The sequence below is a fragment of the Glycine soja genome, chromosome 18, assembly GCF_004193775.1.
Source record: "Glycine soja cultivar W05 chromosome 18, ASM419377v2, whole genome shotgun sequence".
Lineage (NCBI taxonomy): Eukaryota > Viridiplantae > Streptophyta > Magnoliopsida > Fabales > Fabaceae > Glycine > Glycine soja.
In genome coordinates this window covers 13,942,189-13,963,272 of record NC_041019.1, presented here as the reverse complement: position 1 = coordinate 13,963,272, position 21,084 = coordinate 13,942,189, and positions in this window count along the sequence as shown.

Sequence of the window (21,084 nt, the reverse complement as noted above, 5' to 3'; positions counted from 1 at the left end):
ACTCAATCCAATCCAGGTCACTTACACCCCTAGTATAAACATTGTTTCTACATCTGAATGTAATAATATAGTGCTCAAATCTGTGTATACTTGGAACCTTAGACTAGAACACACAAATTCTTAATCATTGTAATGAAATTTTTTGTTAAGGAAGATTTTCCCTTTTGTTCATCTTCATGCATAAGAATACTAGATTATCTAGTGTCAAAATTGAAAACCATCGATGGGATATGTAATTTGAGTAATGCCTTAGAAAAAATCAGAATTTATCAAAAAACTAAAATGGGCACGATACATTGTTTACCTTCTCAATCTTCTCAAATTGTGCATAAATCTCCTTATGAATTAATATACAATGATTTGTGGGTTCCATCTCTTATCCTTTCCAATTTTGGTTTCAATTATTACATGTCCTTTGTTGATGCTAATACACGTTTTACTTGGTTTCATTTGCTTAGAAAAATAAATCTGACGCCTTAAATGTTTTTAAACAGTTCAAATTCATGGTTGAATTGCAATTTGATAATCACATTCAAGCACTTCAAACAGATTTGGGGGGGGGGGGGAGGAGGAAGAGTTATGTACTTTTTCCTCTTACCTTAATGAAGTAGGCATTTTTCATAGGCTTTCTTGTCCTCATACCCATCACCAAAATGGTGTGGTTGAACGCAAACACAAACACTTAGTTGAACTTGGATTGTATTTTCTTAGTCACACTTCCTTTCCTTTAAGTTTTTGGGATCATTCCTTTGTTACTCTAGTTTATCTAATAAATCATTTACCTTCACCTCCTCTTAACTTTAACACACCTTACCATGTCTTGTTTCACACTTTTCTTGATTATACTTTTCTTAAGGTCTTTGGCAGTGCTCGTTTTCCTTTTTTGCATCTCGATAATTCTCACAAACTTGAATTTCATTTTACTGAGTGTGTTTTTCTAGGGTATTCAACTAGTCATAAAGGGTACACGTGTATGTCTCCCTCTGGTTGTATTTTTATCTCTAAAGATGTTCTTTTTAATGAACATAGGTTTCCCTTCAATTGTAACCTTCCATTACTTCTTCTCAGTCCTCACCTATCTCCACTTCTTTACATATTGTTTTTCCTATCCAAATCCTCCAAACACCAATTTTGTTTCCTCCACTGAGTCTATTCCATCTTCTGTTCCTACCGAGTCTGTTCATTCTACACTCACTGAGTCAGTTTCCTCACCACTTAATGAGTTTCTCAATTTTGAATTTGAGTTTCATTAGAATCAGAATTCTACTTCTCCTTTGGCTCACACTACTTTACCTGAACAATCTCATTTGATTGATCAAAATTCTGATTTGGTTGACCAAAATTAATTGTCCTTGTTTGGGTCTAGTTAGACCTACCAAATGTTCATCCTATGGTCACTAGAGCAAAGGATCCTATGTTTAGACCTACCAAATTTTCAACCAAGAATTAATCCCACTTTGCTTCTAGCATATGTTGAACCCAAATTTGTTGAACAAGCTTTACAAGATCCGAAGTGGATTGTTGCTATGAAAGATGAATTTGATGCTCTTGAGAGGAACAATACCTGGTCTCTAGTTCCTTTACCTCAAAACAGATCTACAATTGGTTGCAAATGGGTATTCAGAATTAAAGAAAATTCTTATGGAAGAAGTATCAACAAATATAAGGCTAGGCTAGTGGCAAAGGGCATCAACTAGAAATTTAGGTTTCATTTCCATAAAGACTGCCAATTCATGTCTTCTCTTGAGATTCATTGGACTGTTGTAAAATGAATTATGAGGTATCTTAATCACGGATTGGTTCTTCATAATTCTCCTCTTTATCAAGCTTTCTCTATTAGAGCATTCTGTGATGATGATTGAGTTGTTGACCCTGATGACAGAAGGTCTACTTCTGGGGTTGCAATTTTGTGATTTTGATAGGAAGAACAAACCACAAGCACAATCCAGTCTAAGGGAAAGGTCCATGAGGAAGGCTAACACTCCAGGGTACCTTAGGGACTACGTTTTTAACAGAATTTAGGTTGAGCTGGCAGTAATGCTTATCTTGTCTGCCATTATCATTTCTCCACTATTTCTTGTTAGGATTCTGTTATCACAAGGTTACAAATTTTGTTATTATAATATCACTATATATAGAACCCATGTAATAAGGCAAGACATAATGAAAATTACCTTTAGCTATCCTTCTTTCTTGCATGGGAGGTCATTGGCCCTTGAAGCCAAGCTTACTTTTTTTCCTTTTTATCTTTCTACTCAAACAATTTGGTGCTCTCATTGTCTTTCATGGCAGAATTTGCTCGATCCAAGGCCAATTCCGATAAACTCGAAGATGCTATAGCAAAACTCACCTCTCATTAGATTTCCCTTAGTGAAACCATTCACTCAATGACCCTCAAGATAGACATACTAATCCATAAATTCCTCACCCTAGACTCACCTGTCAATCTCCATCTTCCTCTTCCGTCATGCCACCTCCTGCTTCTCCTTCTTCGTTCCATCGTATGAAACTTGAAGTTCCACGTTTCGATGGCGCTGATCCTGTTGGTTGGATTTTTAAGATCAACCAATTCTTTGAATACCATTCGACTCCGGAGCATGAGTGTTTGACCATTGCTTCCTTCTATATGGAAGGTCGAGCCCTCACCTGGTTTCAGTGGATGACCAGTAATGGTCAACTCACCTCTTGGCCTATTTTTCTTCAGGCTCTCTAGACCAGTTTTGCCCCTTCGCAGTACGAGGACCCAACTAGAGCCTTGTTCAAATTAACTCAGCGCAACAAAGTCAATGCCTACCTTTCTGAGTTTGAAGACCTAGCAAACCGTATCATTGGTCTTCCACTTACATTTCTCTTGAGTTGTTTTATCTCTGGCTTGACCCCCGAGATTTGTCGCGAGGTTCAAGCCCTGCAACCTCTAACGTTGGTTCAGGCGGCTGGGTTAGCGCGTCTACAGGAGGAAACGTTCCTTGATAGTCGTTGTTTATGGTGCGGCCACACGACCTCCATCTCTTCCTCCTTCACTATATTGTCTTCTACGACCTTTGTGGTGTCATCATCTTCTCCTTTGTTGCTCGCACCCCAAAAAGCAACTTTGTCCCTCCCTATCAAGCGACTGCCTTTAGAGGAGCTGGCCTTGTGGTGGGAGCATGGCCTTTGCTTTAATTGCGATAGGAAGTTCCATCGCGACCACAAGTGCACCTCCAAGGTCTTCCTTCTAATTGCGGATGAAGATGAGGGTTTGCAAGAAGATAACCTTGAGTTGGGCCTTTTACCCGACCTGCCTAACACTTAGATTTCCCATCTGGCCCAAATTATCCTCCACACTCTCTCAGGTCACCTAGCTCCAGAGACCTTACGTCTGTTGGGCCACATTGCAGACCAACAAGTAGTGATATTGGTTGATGAGGGTAGCACCCACAACTTTGTCCAAGAGCATTTGGTGCACAGTTTGGGCCTACCGACCCGGGCCACACCTCCAGTTAGGGTCATGGTGGTTAATGGACATCAACTCCATTGCCATCTCCTATGTGAAGCTTTTTTGATATGCGTTCAAGGTGTCACCTTCTTCGTCGACCTCCATGTTCTTTCGTTGTGTAGTGCAAACTTGGTGTTGGGCATACAATGGCTCAAATCCCTCAGCCCTATTCTTACTAATGGATAAATCATTGAATTCAAGGTTGACACAGATTCTACACTTCACCTCATCACTCCAACTCAACTTCGTCACCTAGTTCGTAAGGATGGTGCCAATGCTTTCTTTCATATTCGCATTGTCCCCTTTGAATTCCCTTCAACCCAAACTGCCATAACACACCTTCACCCTGACATCCAGACCCTTATTACCAAATTCGCTTTCTTGTTTCAACCACCCCACTCGTTACCTTCCTCGAGACCTACCAATCACTATATCCACCTTCGTCCCAGCTCTAAGCTTGTCAAAGTTCGCCCTTATCGTTACCCTTATTTTTAGAAACACGAAATTGAAGCCCAGGTTGATGCCATGTTGTAGAAGGGGCTCATCCGACCTAGCACTAGCCTTTTCTCCTCCCCTGTCCTCTTAGTCCAAAAGCATGATGACACTTGATGATTTTGTGTTGATTATCACGCCCTAAATGTGATAAAAATCAAAGATTGTTTTCCGATAACAACCATTGATGAGCTCCTTGATGAACTTGGCGGTGCCACTTGGTTTTTGAAGCTGGATCTTCTTCAAGGTTATCACCAAATTCTGATGCATGAAGATGACGTTTGTAAGACTGCTTTTTGCACACATCATGGTCACTACGAATTCAGGGTAATGTCCTTTGGCTTGTGTAATGCTCCATCCTCATTTTAGATGACAATGAACACTATTTTCCAGCCTTACCTTTTCCTATTCATCATCATTATTTTCGACAACATTTTAATCTATAGCAGAATGTTGCGCGATCATATAACTCATTTGGAGAAGACATTCTAGATTCTTTTGGAGGGACAATTCTTTTTAAAATTGTTAAAATGTTCATTCGCCCATTCACAGGTCGAGTATCTTGGCCACTTGGTCTCTGCTAAAGGAGTTGAGCCTGTTTTGGCGAAAGTCCAAGCTATCCAGCAATGGCCCATACCACAATCTTCCAGGGCCTTGCGAAGCTTCTTGGGTCTTACCAAGTTTTATCGATAGTTTATCTGCGGGTATGCGTCTATCATGACACCTTTGCACAGGCTAATGACGAAAGATTCATTTGACTAGTCTCCAACTGCTCAACAAGCCTTCAATGCTTTAAAAGAAGCTTTCACCACTGCTCCAGTCTTGCTCTTGTCGGATTTCTCCCTTCCTTTCACAGTGGAAACATATGCGTCTGGCATCTACATGGGTTGAGTTTTAACATAGAGAGGGCACCCTATTGCCTTTTTCAGCAAACCCTTTAGCCCTAAAGTACTTCAAGCTTCCACCTATGTCAGGGAGCTTTTCACTATCACCATGGCAGTGGAGAAATGGTGAAGCAAACGTCGAAGCAATAGATGTACCTTACCATACTCACGGGGTACAACTATTCAATTTAGTTCCATTCTGGTAAAACCAATGTAGTCGCAAATGCTTTATTGTAAAATCCCAGAACCACTCTCAAGCACCTTGCTTTTGCTTTTGGTCCCCTACCTAACATTTCTCGAAGAACTCAAACAACAGATTTCTCACGACCAAGCTTTTCTTCAATTACGGCAAGCTATCTCTGATGAGCCAATGACGTATCCGGACTATTCAATTGCGCAAGATTTGATTCTGAAGGAGGGTCAAATTTGGTTACTACAAGCTTCACCTTTCATCCCGACCTAGATCATGGAGTACCACTCGTCACCAATTGGCAGCCATATGGGCGTAGCAAAGACCTTGGCACGGCTGAGTGAGAATGTCACGTGGTCTGGGATCATAAAAGATGTGGAACGATTCCTTGTAGCTTGTGTGGATTGCCAATATACAAAGTATGAGACTAGGAAGGGGGATGGGTTGCTATGTCCCTTGTCGATTTCGTTTTATACATGGGAAGATCTCTCCCTTGATTTCATCGTTGGCTTGCTGGCCTTTCGCGACCATACTGCTATTTTAGTGGTTGTGAATCATTTTTTGAAAGGCATCCATTTGGGAATGTTGCCCACTCACCATACATCCCGCACTATTGTTGTTTTCTTTATGGATATTGTCGCAAAGATCCATGGGATGCCCAGGAGACTGGTTTCAAGTTGAGTGGCACTTCCTTGCGGATGAGTTCCACTACCACCCGCATACTGACAGACAAATCAAAGTGCTCAATTGTGGCATTGAATAATGTCTTTGTGCTTTCGTCCATAAGAAGCCATCTTCCCAGGGTAAGTTCTTAAGCTGGATCGAATGGTCATACAATACTTCTTACCATTTGAGTACTGGGGTTTTTGTATGAAATCACTATTGGCAAAAAGCCTTTCAATTTTCCATAATACCTTGCTGGCACCTCTAACTTGGAGGCAGTGGATGACCTCCTGACCAACAAGGAGGCTGTTTTCGCTGAATATAGAAAGAAGCTATTGAAAACTCAATCAATTATGAAGCAAATCACAGATACTAAGCACCGAGATGTCAACTTCAATGAAGGTGACTAGGTAATGGTTAAATTGTGCCCTCACCATCAATCCACTATTTATGGAAATCATGCTACTTATTCTAAGTTAGCTAAGAGATATTATGAGCCATATCAGATCCTGGAACGCATTGGTAAAGCTACATATAAAATTAAGCTACCTGAGGGTGCTCGTGTTCACCCTGTATTCTATTTTCCATGCTTAAGCCATTTCATCTTTCTACCTCAAACACCACCTCTTCCTTGCCACTATCGGCTACTTTGATTGATAATCAACCCATCATTACCCCTTTAGTTATTTTGGGAACTCGTCTGTTGGATCAAGTGGCCTCGAAATAATTAAGAAGGGGGGGGGGTTGAATTAATTATTAATGAAACTTTACTAATTAAAAATCTATCCTTCTTAATGTTACCAAAAGTAAAAGCAATAATTAAAGTGCACAACAGAAATTAAAAGAGTAGGGAAGAAGAAGACAAACACACAAGAGTTTTATACTGGTTCGGCAACAACCTGTGCCTACATCCAGTCCCCAAGCGACCTGCGGTCCTTGAGATTTCTTTTCAACCGTGTAAATTCCTTTACAAGCAAAGATCCACAAGAGATGTACCCTCCACTAGAACTGATCCACAAGAGATGTACCCTCTCTTGTTCTCAGTCACAACAACCCAAGTAGATGTACCCTCTACTTGTACCACAAAGGATATACCCTCTACTTGTACCACAAAGGATGTACCCTCCAATGTGTTAAGACAAAGTTCTCAGGCAGTTAGTCCTTCGAAACTTTGTGAAGGGGGAAACAAAAGAATTCTCAGGCGGTTAGTCCTTTGAAATCTTTTGTTTATGGGAAAGGGAAGAATCAAAAGAATTCTCAGACTGTGTCGTTTTGAATTCTTTGACAAGGGAGAAGGGAGACACAAAAGAGTTCAGGCGGTTAGTTCTTCGTTCTTTTGGAAAAGGGAGAAGAGAGACACAAAAAGAATTCAGGCGGTTAGTCCTTGGCGAATTCTTTTTGGCAAAGGGAGAAGGGAATGAAAAAGATGAATAACACAAGTTTTTGAACAAAGAACTTTTCTTGGAAGAGAAAGTTTTGAACAAAAACTTTTAGAAAGATGAAGAGAAGATAAAATAAGAAAGTTCTGAAAGAAATGAAAGAAGATGTTGAAAGATAGATTGAAAGATAGAATGATTGAAAGAGATGATGGATATGAATGAAATGATTGATGTGAATTAATTAATGTTTCATGCCAAGGTCACATATTTATAGTTTCTTGATGACTCAAGTCAAAACTTGTAACTCTTGGCAATTCCTTTAAAACTAATCACTTAAAAAGATATGACTTTTGAAAGAATCTTCAGAAACAAGTCACTTGAAGAAATGTGACTTTTGGAAATGAATTTTTTGAAAACAGTCACTGGTAATCGATTACCATAAAGGTGTAATCGATTACACATCAACATATGTGACTCTTCATTTTGAATTTTGAAAATCTTAACGTTTTAAAACCACTGGTAATCGATTACTATAATACCAGAGAGTAAAACTCTTTGGTAATGATTTTGTGAAAACTTCTTGTTCTACTCAATGTTTTGAATAACTTTTTAATACTTATCTTGATTAAGTCTTCTCTTGATTCTTGAATCTTTGAGTCTTGAATCTTGATCTTGATTATTCTTGAATCTTGAATCTTGAATCTTCTTGATGAAACTTTCTCTTGAATCTTTCTCTTGATTCTTGAATTGTTCTTGACTCAATCTTGAAATCATTCTCATGGGCTTTTTGTCATCATCTTTGTTATCATCAAAACAGCTTGAATCAATCTTGATTCATCACCATGAATCAATCTTGATTCATCATCATGAAGCAATGAGGTTTGATTCTACAATCTCCCCCTTTTTGATGATGACAACTCTGAAATCAAGAAACACATACACACATAAGAAGCCATCTTCCCGGGGTAAGTTCTTAAGCTGGATCGAATGGCCATACAATACTTCTTACCATTCGAGTACTGAGGTTTTTGTATGAAATTACTATTGGCAAAAAACCTTTCAATTTTCCATAATACCTTGCTGGCACCTCTAACTTGGAGGCAGTGGATGACCTCCTGACCAACAAGGAGGCTGTTTTCGCTGAATATAGAAAGAAGCTATTGAAAACTCAAGCAATTATGAAGCAAATCACGGATACTAAGCACCGAGATGTCAACTTCAATGAAGGTGACTAGGTAATGGTTAAATTGTGCCCTCACCATCAATCCACTATTTATGGAAATCATGCTACTTATTCTAAGTTAGCTAAGAGATATTATGAGCCATATCAGATCCTGGAACGCATTGGTAAAGCTACATATAAAATTAAGCTACCTGAGGGTGCTCGTGTTCACCCTGTATTCTATTTTCCATGCTTAAGCCATTTCATTTTTCTACCTCAAACACCACCTCTTCCCTGTCACTATCGGCTACTTTGATTGATAATCAACCCATCATTACCCCTTTAGTTATTTTGGGAACTCATCGTGATCCTGTTTTTACTGGTTCCAAGTTGCAAGTGTTGGTTCAATGGGAGGGATTGTCCCCTAATGACACATTCTGGGAGGACTAGGAGCAACTTTAATCATCTTACCACCTTGAGGACAAGGTACTTTTGGAAGCTGTGGGGGTAATAGGAAGAATGAACCACAAGCACAACCCAATCTAAGGGGGAGGTTGTTAACTTATTGGCAAGTGTACCAATTTGCACAAGTAGTATTTAAACGGTAAGACCGAGTATCGTACCCATAGGGAATTTGTTTCACTTAGATGTTGTATATTCAGTATGTAAACACTTTTAGCTTTGGAAATGAAATGAAAGGTTTATCAATGATTTTATTTTCTGTAATTAATTACTCTACTTATCAACTTATGAAGTAAACACAAAGTTGTAAAATGCGATAAATATCAAGGTAAAAGCGTCAGGGAGTCTTCTACTAAACTTTCTCTTGCCGTTATAAAAGGTTTCCCTCTATTTAACGTTATTTTAGCGCTCTTGCACCACCTATTTACTCAGACTATGATTCCTCACAAGAATGAGCCTAACTCTCTTAGTTTTTGTTCTTGATTCCTCAACCCACTCATTCTAAGGGAGTTGCAGTACGCACCTAATACAAAATATAGTAGATTACTGCATTCTATTCCTAGATAAATAGACCTTTAGATGCTCTATCTAGTTCTAAGGATTCCAAGCATTTTCCAACACTTAAAAACCTAACTAAACATACAAATGGATGATCAAGCCATAAGCATGTAAAATAAATGCAGATAGAAGCAAAGAACACCAGAAAATAACATTAAATAGATAGTTAGAAGTTTACATTAAGAGTGCTCAGTAGAATAACTCCCCAACAATGAAGTTCCTAGCCATCCATTAACAAGGAGGACTTAATACAAAGAGGAAAATAATGTTTTTGTGAAAGAAAATGGTAAAGGATGAAGAAAATGTCTTCTCTCCAGCCTAAGTGCCTTCTTCCTTCTGTTTCATGTAGTAGCAGCTTGATGTCTTTTCATTTTCCACCAACTCAGTGTTTTAAAGGCTCTTAGACTTCTCAGCATACGAAGACTCGCTGAGCGAGCATGTCTCGCTGAGCGAGAGTAAGTGAATATCCACTAAGAGAGCTTGGGCGCGCTAAGCACGAGTGGAGACAACGTCCTTGTTGGGCGGGCTGGCTGCGTGCTAAGTGCGCTGCTCTCTAGCTGATCATCTTCTAGGGTTTTGCATTCTCTCAATGAGCTGGCTGCCTCGCTTAGCAAATGAGGCTCGCTTAGCCAATCTATCTCACTAAGCGAGTCTTTAACAACATTTCACACCTTCTCTTCTTTAGCCTACAAAGTGAGCTAAATTCAACATTAGTTCAAACAAAAATGGAGTTTCTGCTTTATAAATTCATACGAGAATGAAAATATTTACAATCTTCACAAAAGAAACCGTAAATTAGAGGCACATTGCTATTTTTTTACTTATTTTCAATGCAATAAAATATCATGTATAGCAATTAACAAACTCCCCCAAATTTACAGTTTTGCTTGTCCTTAAGCAAAGAAAATAATAGTTTTCTTGTCCTCAAGCAAAAGGAATCAACAGTGGTTAACCAAAATGGTGCTTGTCTCGTATGCATAAATCACACAAATAGAGATGACTAAACATGCATCAACCAATAACCTTCCGAAATGAAGTGCATTATATTCAAAGACATGAGCATGTGCATTAAGTAGCAAAAATGAAATAGGCTAGCAGGCATGACAAGTATCAAGGAAGGTCAAGCAAGCTTAATCCTCACGGCCACTATTTCTCTCATATGCACAGGTGTTTCAGGTAATTCTTCATATAGAAAACTAACACAATTTCCAACTTTTTCATTTCATCTCATTCCATACAGTCATAAACACACAAAATGAATATGAAGGACTTTCTTTGGCTTGTAATGAGGCTGGGCTAAGAACAATTCATGGTTTTTCTAGGATGCAAAACTTAGGTTTTAGGAGAGCATTCATCCATAGATCACCCTTTTCTTTAACTTTCTAGCTTTTATTGACATGCCACAATTAGCAGTGCAATTAACAACACACAGAGCTTCCTTTATTTTTGATGTTCTTTTTCTCTCTCTTTTTTTATTTATTTTAGCAGTTTATAATTACTGCTAATGGTTGTGATTTTGACTCTCTGTGTAGCTGTTACTTACATTCCTGAAATATAATTCACCCAAACACACTCCCCCAAATTTGGGACAAATTTGTCTTAAACCATACAATGCTCTCCTATAACCTAAGGTAGGGTATACAGAGATAGCCTTTACATTTAGGTTTAGGGTTCAATGACTCATTCATTCATATTCAAGCTCAAAAGGGTGCAAGGGTTTAATCATTCATGAACATGGTAAGGCTGTTTAGCTAAGTGGCTAAAATCAATTCAACATGGCCTTCATCATTTCCAAATCATGCATTCATTCAATATTCAAAGATTCATGCAAAAATCAGTACTTGATGCTAGTTGTCCTCTCACAGTTTAAGATTCACACAACTCATCGGGTTACAACAATTGGTTATACCTTCACTATTTCCCAGTCATGCAAGCTAACATTTTCACTCACGCCCTTAATTTTCATGCCTTTTTTCTTCTACATAAAGCAGACTTATTCGAGGTATATGATATCGCAGTGCAAGTCACTCATATCATGCAATCAATTTAGTCCAAACCAAATATCAAAACAAACACCATTGCTGAATAAGATCATGAAATGCAAGAGTCAACCACTGTTCAAATTCAAAAGCAGTAAAATACTAAGTAAATTCTGCATTATTTCACAAACAATCATGAAATGCAAGAGTCAACCACCATTGCCTATATCTGTGGTTCCTGGGCCACAAGAGCCTCACCTCCCCCCAAAAAGGAAGGTTGGACTTCGGGCCAAGCTACTTGTTCCAAGAAGTCCTCCATGCTCATGATCGGCTGCTGCTGAGATAAATTCTGCATACTCTGCATCACCAGGCAAAGGCCATGATGAATGCTCTGCAGCATGGGCACAATGGTGTCACTGCTTGGTGCGGAGGGGCCGGCTGGAGTTGAAATAGGTGCTGGAGGTGGAGGGACTAGTGCTAGTGTTGGAGTTAGAGCATCTGAAGGGGCCTGCGTCGTGGCCTTGCGGGACCCAGGGAATGTGATGGAAGGATCCTCTGGGTTCCAACAGTTCTTTCTGATATAAGCCAAATTAATGGCCGGGCTGAGGGACTCGAACATCAACGAATCAGACACCACCCCTCTGGCTATGCATAAGGTTGTGATAAGGGAAGGAAAGCCCAACCTAGAAGAGTTAGACTGGGCCATCTGGGAGATCTATCCTAAAATGATTGAGCTCAGGTCCATGTGCATCTTCATGACTAGTCCGTACACAAAGCTCGCTCTGTCAATGTTAAGGTCAGAGGTGTGAGAAGTAGGAGCGAGGTTGAAGTATGAAAGGACACTCCATGTCTGAGCAAAAGTAGTCAGGTTCTTTCTCAGCAGCTTCCAAGGCGCCCCTTCAACATTTAAAACAAATCCCCACCCTGGTACACAAAGTTTGGCTGCAATAGCCTAAGGGTCAGGGTGAATGTAACAGAAGTGAGAGTATGCTGAGTACCTCTCCCTAGGTTCGAGTACCACCGGTGTCTCCAGGAAAGTGTTCAGTGTGGCGGCATAATATTTGATCATATTCCCCCGCACCATGCATTGCCTAGGGGAGCGATCCTCTGGGTCATAGAGGTTGGAGTAGAACTCCTTAACCAGCACCAAGTCAATGTGATTCTCCATCTGGTGGGTGAGATTCCTATGCCACTGACGACGCTCCAGCTCCGGAGGAACTCATCATAATAGGAGTAAGCTAGCTCTATGTTCCTCTCTAAGAGAATGTTCTTGTGATGGACGTTCGTCTCATATCTCTCCCATGTGATCTCAGAGACAAAACGAGATGTATCATATGGTTCTTGGTGTCTAGAGGATGAGGCGCGTCTTTTTTTCAAATCCATCTGCACTAGAACACTAAAATGGATTGAACAACAACATTGCGCTTAGCGCGACAACAGAAAAATAGCAACAATGGCTAAGCGAGAGCCTCATGGTTAGCTGAAAGACAATAGTGGCTAAGCGAGGGTGACTTGCTAAGCCTTATTCATAAATAAAGAGGGAATTGCGCTTAGTGCGACAAACTAACTAGGCTTAGCGCCAGTGCGCGCTTAGCAAGACTCACTACAGATGACACTTAGCGAGACAGGCTCGCTAAGCCTTATTTCATGAGAGAGAGTTATTGGCATTGAGTGTGCATGGTGCGCTTAGCACGTGAACAAGTATGCAAAAAACTAAGTTGCTTTGGGCTTAGTGAGGCAGGCTCACTTAGCCCAATTTTATTCCAGAGGCGAAATTGGGCTTTGCGCGTGTGACGCGCTAAGCCACGGAGGGAATACAAAAAGCCTCTAGGATTTAGACCTATCTATGTGTGCTCGCTAAGCGTGGATGGCCACCTTAGTGAGTTCATTCAAAACCCAGATAATATAAGTAAACATCCAAGACTCGCTAAGCCGTAGTGTAATGGCTTAACGAGTTCATCCTAACTGCAGAAATTGAAACAAAGTTGATGAACTCGCTTAGCAGAACAGGGCGCGCTTAGTGAGTTCATCCTAAAACCCATAAATTCATCAAAATGTATGAACTCGCTTAGCGGGGCAAGTTCGCTTAGCAAGTTCATCGCAAAACTCAGAAATTAGGGCTTATTAGCCTCAACTCCCGAAGCCACTATTCAGGCTTGGAAGCTTGAGGCTTAGCCCTTCTAACCAAAACCACATTGCAACCTATGTTACAGTCCTAACATCACATTAACTACACAGAGACTAACAATCATCAGTAGCAACACACTCAAATAATCAAAAAGCAAACTTCTAATGTCCTCTACCCTAGGGTTTCAATACGGAAATTAACAAAAGAAAAGCGAGAAAAACTTACTTGGAATTACAGAGTTGAGTGATGCAAATGATGAGTAGAATGTGAATAATGAGCAGAACAAATGATGAGCAGAAGAAGAAGTGAAGTGCAGATATAGTAATTGAGAATGTAACTACCTTAGGGCAGTTATGTTTTCTTTTTGCAGTTACAATTTGCTTGCTAAGCACGAGTGTTGCGCTAAGCAAGCACTCTGTGACGTTTGAATTTTTAGAATTTGAATTCACATGCTTAGCGAGACAGACTCGCTCAATCCAATAATCTAAAATGTTAACCCGAGTGGTTTTTGGGCTTAGTGAGTTCTGCAACTCTGATTGGTCTGCAATCTTTGCCCATTCACAATCCATCTTTTCTCAGGAGTTTTTGACTGAGAATCCATTAACTCCACTACTCCGTATGGCTTCACTTCTTTGATAGTAAATGGTCCAGACCATTTAGACTTTAGTTTTCCTTGGAACAACTTAAGCCTTGAGTTGAAAAGCAAAACTTGTTGGCCTAGCTGGAAGTCCTTCTTCAACAACTTTTTGTCATGATATGCCTTCACCTTTTGCTTGTATAGCTAAGATGATTCATAAGCATTCAACCTCATTTCCTCCAACTCCAACAGTTACAACTTCCTTTTCTCTCTCGATAGAACTTCATCAAAATTCAGGAACTTTAAAGCCCAATATGCTTTATGCTCCATCTCTACTGGCAAGTGATAGGCTTTGCCATAAACCATTTGAAATGGAGATAGTCATATGGGGGTTTTAAAGGCAGTCCTATAAGCCTACAATGCATCATCCAGCTTACTTGCCCAATCTCTTCTAGTAGAAGCCACAATTTTCCTAGAATCTTTTTCAGTTCCCTATTGGAAACCTCAGCTTGACCGTTCGTTTGTGCATGGTATGGTGAGGTCACTTTGTGTGTGACGCTGTAATGACCCAACACCTTTTGAAGTTGGCTATTGCAAAAATGAGAGCCCCTATCACTGATTAGGACTCTCGACACCCTAAAGCGAGAAAAGATATTCTTCTTCAAGAATTTTATAATAGTTTTGGCATTATTCTTTGGGGCAGCCACTGCTTCAACCCACTTGGACACATAGTCAATAGTTACAAGGATGTATTCGTTCCCATAAGATGGAGGAAGTGGACCTTCAAAGTCAATACCCCAATAGTCATAGACTTCTACCTCCATGATATTTTGTAGGGGCATTTCATTTCCCCTTGAGATACCTCCCATTCTTTGACATTGATCGCACTGAGTTGCATGTTCATGGGCATCCTTGAAAAGTGAGGGCCAAAAGAATCCCGATTGTAGGACCTTGGCTGCTGTTTTGTCTCCACTATAATGACCTCCACAAGGTGAATTATGGCAGTGCCACAATATGCTTTTAGACTCCTCTTTTGTCACACATCTCCTCTAAAGATTATCAGCTCCAATCTTAAACAAGTATGGATCATCCGACATAAAAGTGAGCATCATGCAAGAATTTCTTCTTTTGCTACCAGTTTAGATCCCTTGGAAGGATTCATGCTGCCTTAAAGTTGGCTAGATCAGCAAACCATGGTCTCTCATTCACCACTAACAATGATTCATCTGGAAACTCATCTCTTATTTCCAGTTCCTTCAAGGTCACTTCCTCATTTACTAGTCTTGACAAGTGGTCAGCCACCAGATTCTGAGATCCCTTCTTGTCTTGAATGACTAGATCAAATTCTTGCTGCAATATAATCCACCTGATTAGCCTGGGCTTAGAATCAGCCTTGGTCAACAAATATTTGATAGTTGCATGGTCGGTGTACACAATAACCTTGGATCCCACTAGGTATGATCTAAATTTTTCCAGGGCATAGACAATTGCAAGCATCTCCTTTTCTATGGTGGCATAATTTAATTGAGCATCATTTAAGACCTTGCTCGCATAGTAGATGGCATGAAAAACTCTGCCCTTCCTCTGGCCCAACACAGCACCAGCGGCATAGTCACTTGCGTCACACATGAGCTCAAACTCTTGGCTCCAATCTGGTGCTGTAATGACGGGAGCGGATACTAAGCTGGTCTTTAAGGTGTTGAATGCCTTCAAACACTCTTCATCAAATAAGAACACAACGTCTTTATTGAGCAAATTACTCAACGATTTGGCAATCTTTGAAAAGTCTTTAATAAACCGCCCATAGAACCCAGCATGCCCCAAAAAGCTCCTTACTCCCTTAACATTAATTGGTGGAGGCAACTTCTCAATAACATCATTTTTAGCCTTATCTACCTCAATTTCCCTTATAGAAATTTTGTGGCCCAAAACAATCCCTTGTTAGACCATAAAATGGCATTTTTCCCAATTAAGCACCAGATTGGTCTCCTCACAACGTTGCAACACCAGCTCCAAATTGGCTAGACAACAATCGAATGATGAGCTGAACATGGAGAAGTCATCCATAAACACTTCAATACACTTCTCTACTATGTCGAAAAATATTGCCATCATGCATCTTTGAAAAGTAGCGGGAGCATTGCAAAAGCCCGAAGAGCATTCTTCTGTAAGCAAACACGTCGAAGGGGCAAGTGAATGCTGCCTTTTCTTGATCATTTGGGTCCACAAAAATTTAATTATATCCATAGTAGCCGTCCAGAAAACAATAGAATGATTGACCAGCTAGTCTCTCAAGCATCTGGTCCATGAAAGGAAGAGGAAAATGATCCTTCCTTGTGGCATCGTTCAAATTCCTGTAGTTGATGCACATCCTCCACCCCGTGACTATTCTTGTGGGGATCAAATCATTCTTTTCATTTTTGATCATTTCCATGCCACCTTTCTTTAGGACTACTTGTACGGGGCTCACCCAAGCACTATCTGAGATGGGATAGATGAGGCCTGCTTCCAACAACTTGAGCACTTCCTTGCGCACTTCTTCCTTCATAGAAGGATTCAGTCTTCTCTGCGGCTATCTCACAGGTTTGTACTCGGCTTCCATGTTGATTTTGTGCATGCAGTAGGAAGGGTTAATTCCCTTAAGGTCTGATATGTGCCATTCAATCGCTGCCCTATGCTTTTTCAAAACTTTTTCGAAAAGGGGCAGATGACCATAGTTGTCTCTGCATGCCAATGGACTTGATTGTCTCTGGAAGGCAAAGAAGACTTTAATAGTCTCGGTCGAAAGACATTGAAGTCTTCAAAAAGGGGCAGATGACCATGATTGTCTCTACATTCCAACGGATTTGATTGTCTCTGGAAGGCAAATGAGACTTTAATAGTCTCGGTCGAAAGACATTGAAGTCTTCGGAAAGGGGCAGATGACCATGATTTTCTCTGCATGCCAACAGACTTGATTGTCTCTGGAAGGCAAAGAAGACTTTAATAGTCTCGGTTGAAAGACATTGAAGTCTTCAAAAAGGGGCAGATGACCATGGTTGTCTCTGCGTGCCAACGGATTTGATTGTCTCTAGAAGGCAAATAAGACTTTAATAGTTTCGGTTGAAAGACATTGAAGTCTTCGAAAAAGGACATAGGACCATAATTTGTCTTTGCGTGCCAACAGACTTTATTGTCTCTGGAAGGCAAAGAAGACTTTAGTAGTCTTTGAAAGTATTTCACTAAAACGTGAGCATGCTTAGCTAAGAAACAAACCTCCAAACTGATCAGAGCAACATATATTTTTGAAGAAAAACAATGTGACTAGTGGGGAAGGAAAACATGCTGATAGAATTTCTCATAACCACAAATGAGATTTGGGACATTTGCATTTCATCTCTAAAAGAACATTAGAAGAAGGCACTGGGTCCAATTGAAAATAGAGGAAAATCACTCACAGTGTATAAAATCTCACATAGGAAAGTGTTTCATCTTAATTTTGAACCACATACATGTCATGATTTGACTTTGTAAGTCATTTCCTATCAAATCAAAGATAATATGCGTAATCATGGATTAATAGGACTTTTAGAAAGCTGGATTTTGGTGGGACAATCAAGTCCGTCGGCACGCAGAGACAAATTATGGTCATTTGTCCCTTTCCGAAGACTTCAATGTCTTTTGACAAAGATTATTAAAGTCTTTGTTGTCTTCCAGAGACAATCAAGTCCGTCGGCACACAGAGACAAATTATGATCATCTACTCCTTTTCGAAGACTTCAATGTCTTTCGATCAAGACTATTAAAGTCTTCTTTGTCTTCCAAAGACAATCTAGTCCGTTGGCACGCACAGACAATTTATGGTCATTTGCCTCTTTTTGAAGACTTCAATGTCTTTCGATCAAGACTATTAAAGTCTTCTTTGCCTTTCAGAGACAATTAAGTCCGTTGGCACGTAAAGACAAATTATGATCATCTGCCTCTTTTTGAAGACTTCAATGTCTTTCAATCAAGACTATGAAAGTATTATTTGCCTTCCAGAGAGAATCAAGTCTGTTGGCACGCAGAGATAAATTATGGTCATCTGTCCCTTATCCAAGACTTCAATGTCTTTCGATCAAGACAATTAAAGTCTTCTTTACCTTCCAGAGACAATCAAGTCCATTGGCATGCAGAGACAATCATGGTCATATGCCTCTTTTCGAAGACTTCAATGTCTTTTGACAAAGACTATTACAGTCTCCTTTGCCTTCCAGAGACAATCAAGTCCGTTGGCTTGCGGAGACAATCATGGTCATTCACTTTTGTTGTTTTCAAGACTATTATAGTCTCCTTTGTCTTTCAGAGACAATCAAGTCCGTTGGCATGCGAAGACAATCATGGTCATCCTCTTTTGTTGTTTTCGAGACTATAACAGACTCATTTGCCTTCCAGAGACAATCAAATATGTTGGCATGTGGAGACAATCATGGTTATCGCTTTCATTGTTTTCAAGACTATTACAGTCTTTTTTACCTTCCAAAGACAATTAAGTCCGTTGGCATGCATAGACAACCATATCTTCCACTCTTTATCTTTTCTAAGACTATCTGAGTCTTTTGTCGAGACTTCGATGTCTCCCTTACTTTGCAAGACTTCAAGGTTTTTTGTTGATATACCTGATGTCTCTTATGCTTTTTGTTTTTTACAGGTATCATTGATTGGGCTTTCGCTTGTGACTGGTCGGATGGTGAGATCGCTCGAACAAAATTAGTGTCTTTATCTTTACTTATCTTTTATCTCCAATAAAAGATAAGAGGGGCAACTGTCATACCCTAATTTCATCCAGGGACGATCATTTGCCAACATTTGAATTCTCACTAGCTGAATTGAGCTGCTTAACACTAATTGTTGCACATTCCGTAGGGTTTTGTGACGTTTCGGAAGGAAATATGCAAAATATTCAAAAGAAGGTCAAAATGGTCACTTTTGGGACATTTTTCAGCCCCTGGGCCCACTAGAAAGCTTAGGGATGAAGTAACCAGCTCGCCTGGGCGAGCTGGATTACTTTTGGAGGAAGCAAGAGCTCACCTAGGCGAGTTGTTGTGGAATCCGTTCAAAGCTAAAATCAACGCATAATCAGACGGTAATCCTTCAAGGAGTGCATCAACATACTCCTCATGCCCAACAAGAACATCTACACTAGCCAGTTCATCTACATATCCTTTGATCTTGTGCAAATATTCATCAATTGATTTTCCATCAAGAGTGATTGCATGCATCGTAGTGCAGAGTTGATGTGCACAGGATTTAGTGTGGAGACAGAAATATTCATGGATTTTGTCCTAAACCTGATAGGAATGGTTGGAACCTAGAACTCTTGACAACACAAACTTCAAAAGCGTATATTGTAGCCAAACAAGAAGCGTTTGGTCTTGAACTTCCCAGATTTCATACTCTAGATTGATGCGATCAGCAATACGATTATCCTCGGTAAGATAACGAGGCGGAATGACTAGATTAATGAAAAATCGCTATAGCTTGTGCGATTTGATCATTGGTTCGACGTGTTGTCACCAGTGGAGATAATTCGAATCATCAAGCTTCTCTGCAATAGAGTTGGGGAACGAATGAGAAATGAGATTTAATGGAGCGAAAGCCATGAAAGCACATAGCAAGACCTTGAAGAAACAAAAAATTAAGAAGAAAAAAAAAGGCTCTAGATACCATTTTTTGATAAACTGAGAGGAAAGTAGAGAGATAACAGAGAAAAAGGAGAAGAACAAAGCTGATTTTATTGATCTGAAAAACTAATTAGAGATAGTTACAATTCAAGTATTTATAAATCTCTATACAACAGAACTAACTATAAATAACTATAACAGAAAGCCAACTAACTCTAACAGAAAATACAACAGACTAATTATAACAAACTCTAATAGAAAGCCAACTAACTCTAACAGAGAGTTAACTAACTTTAATAGAAAGCTAACTAACTGATCCTATCGAGGTGCATTTAGAAAAGCCCTTGTACTCCCTGAACTACTAACTACCATGAAATGGGTGCTGTTAGCAAAAGCTAACAACCCTTACAGACAAAATACAAAATTCTTTTCATAGTTATACATTGACATATACTGATAGGCTGCAATGTAGTGGGATTAATGAAAGTTAAAGAGTCACGAGGATGGAAGGTCACATCAGACCGAAAATGACAAACATTAGTTGTGTGCCTAAATTTGAGGCATATTTAACATTGAAAATTTGCAAATCGTCCACCACCATGACCTTAGTCAGAGCCACCACCACCACCGTCAAAAAATGCACCACGATTACCACCACGACCATACGCACCGTAAGAACCACTAGAATCACCAGTTTTATAGGCGTTTGGATACAAACAGCCTTGCGTGTAATTTATCGAAGTAGAGTTCATCACCTGTGCTTCTTTGTTGTAGTGCATGAGTCGAGTTTCATGTCCGTAGAGAAATGCTTCAATCTCTGCGATGGATAGAGTTTGCTTTTTGCTTTCGATAAGAGAAACCATATATGCGTAATCCTACGACAATCCTTCAAGCAGCGTGTCAACATATTCCTCATGACGAACAGGGACACCAACACCAGCAAGTTTATCCACAAACCCTTTCATTTTATGCAAGCACTCCTCAATTGTTTTGCCATCAAGAGTAATTGCTCTCATGGTAGTGCGGAGCTGTCGTGTTTGAGTTTTCATGTGAAGGCTACAATGCTCATGAATTTTATCCCAAACCTGATAGTAATGATTTGAACCAAGAACACGTGACAACACTGATTTAGAAAGAGTTGACTACAACCATACCAGGAGTGTTTGATCCTGGACTTCCCAAGATTCATAATCAGGGTTGATATGATCAGCAACACGATCATGTTCTGTGAGATAATGAGGAGGAATAATTGGATTAACCACGAAACGTTGCAATCTATGTGACTTAATAACTGGTTCAATGTATTGACGCCAATGAAGACAGTTGGAATCATCAAGTTTTTCAGTCACAGAGTTGGGAAATGATCGAGGAACTGAATTGGAAGGAGCAAAAGCCATGAACACAGAACACTAGATCTTGTAAAGGAACTGAGAATTCGAAAAAATGGCTCTAGATATCATGTTGAATAAACTGAGAGAGAGAGAGAGAGAGAG